This window comes from Arvicola amphibius, chromosome 1 (genome assembly GCF_903992535.2).
Source record: "Arvicola amphibius chromosome 1, mArvAmp1.2, whole genome shotgun sequence".
NCBI classification, from domain to species: Eukaryota; Metazoa; Chordata; class Mammalia; order Rodentia; family Cricetidae; genus Arvicola; species Arvicola amphibius.
This window is the reverse complement of record NC_052047.1, coordinates 126,554,135-126,555,941: the sequence shown is the minus strand read 5'-3', so window position 1 is coordinate 126,555,941 and position 1,807 is coordinate 126,554,135. Positions and strand designations below refer to the sequence as shown.

The following is a 1,807-nucleotide window of genomic DNA, read 5'->3' as shown; positions in this document are numbered from 1 at the left end:
GCTAACTGGTTGAGGCACCGTGTCAATCCACCATACTGGCTCTTTGTTCCATACCTCTTTGGGGAATGTTGGACTATTCTTCTATGACTTTAGCAGGCCAAGTGTACTGTACACAGATGGACATTTTGGCTCAACTTATCTCCTAAAAAGGCATATTTTTGCATGATCATCTATGGCCCTTTACTTCTGAAAGTCTTTATTACAAAGCAGCACACTTGCTTAATTTGGTCATTTAAGGCTGGTAGTGGAGCTCAATGATAGAGCACTAAGTAAGCACAGCTAAAGCCCTGCATTCTTTCCTAGGACTGAAAACAAAATGTCCATCACTCCTGATGGACTATGAATTCCATAAATACTATATATCCACACCCTCACCATGTATCTAGCATTAATAAGTTAACTTGTTATGTTTAATTCTGGATTTTCAGTTTGTAATTTATGAGATTGTTTTCTCTTTTATTGAAATAGAAAAAATATGGAAAGCTTCACAAATTTGCGAGTTATCCTTGCACAGGGACATTGGTAATCTTCTCTGCTTCATTTCAAATTTTGTATTTAGGCTGCCAAAGTGAGCACCATATTACATATTTTTAAAACACGTTTGTAAACTAGATGAGTGAACGGATCAATGAAAGAATGAAGGAAGCTGAGACACGACCTCAATAGCTGAACTAAGCCTCATCATGGTGCTTTGTAGAACTGCAGATCCTGAGATAGTAAGTCAAAGCTGGGACTCACTTAAGAATCAAGCCTCCTTATTTTTACCTACTCCAGTTATTTTTCCTACAATATTCTTCCATGGTTGTGAGAAAGACAATCCCAGGGAATTATTGTGGGGTGTGTTTCAGAGGAAGAATGGGGTAAGTTGTATATAAGAACCAGGAATCTGGGTGTTATAAAACTGTACGATGAAGAGCTTAATGTAGCTGTGTGGTGTGCCCATTCAGCCCACATGGAGCCTCTCTGAAAATCAGTCATTGAACTCTCTAATTCACTGGTGCTTTCTTTCTTATGACTTCACCATGTCTGGTTTGTATCAAACAGAAACCCCTGGGCCTCCTCCATGAGGAAAGCATCTACAGCCTTATCATTCGTCTTGGCCACATTGAAAAAGTCAATTTTGCCCAAAGTCAAAGGCATACAGAACTGGGCAGTGGTGGTGCACGCCCTTCATTCCAGCACTTGGGAAGCAGAGACAGGTGGATCTCTGTGAGTTCCAGGCCAGCCTGGTCTACAGAGGTAGTGCCAGGAAAGCTTTGAAGCTGTAGAGAAGTCCCGTCTTGACAAAACAAACGAATAAAGACACACGTAAACTTTTAGAATCTTCCAAGAAATTAACCCTGACTCCATTTTATGCCCAAGCATCTGACCATATAACAACAAAACATCCTTATATGAGCCTAATTCCGAGAGCAGAGGTAGCCAGAGTTTCATTCTCCATAGTTCTTCTTTGATATAGGACCACAGAGAGGTATAAGGCTGACTCTCTCGGTCTTGACACTCAGAGGCCATCTGATATTGAAAACTTACCCGATCCATCTAACTCCTGGCCTTCTCACCCAAATCAAAGCTCCCAGAACTCCCATACCCCAGGGACTGCACCATGCTTCTGACTGCCCAGCCACATGTCCTTGACCTCTTTCTCACTCCACATAAAAGCAAACAAATATTCCTTTATAATAAGGACTTGCTCATTTTGTTATGGAGGCTAGGATGCTTAATTTTATTATCAATCTGACTCTTAGAATCACCTAGTGTTTTAGAAACTATTCACTGAGGAGGGAAGACACAGCCTTTTCTATGATTC

The 1,807-nt window shown here is 41.0% G+C and overlaps 1 non-coding gene across 1 annotated transcript; it reads right to left on the bottom strand.

Moving 5' to 3' along the window:
- Positions 1-469: 469 nt before the first annotated feature.
- On the bottom strand, positions 470-576 carry LOC119806025. The gene has a single exon (XR_005284078.1). It is a non-coding gene; the product is annotated as a U6 spliceosomal RNA (small nuclear RNA).
- Positions 577-1,807: the final 1,231 nt, after the last annotated feature.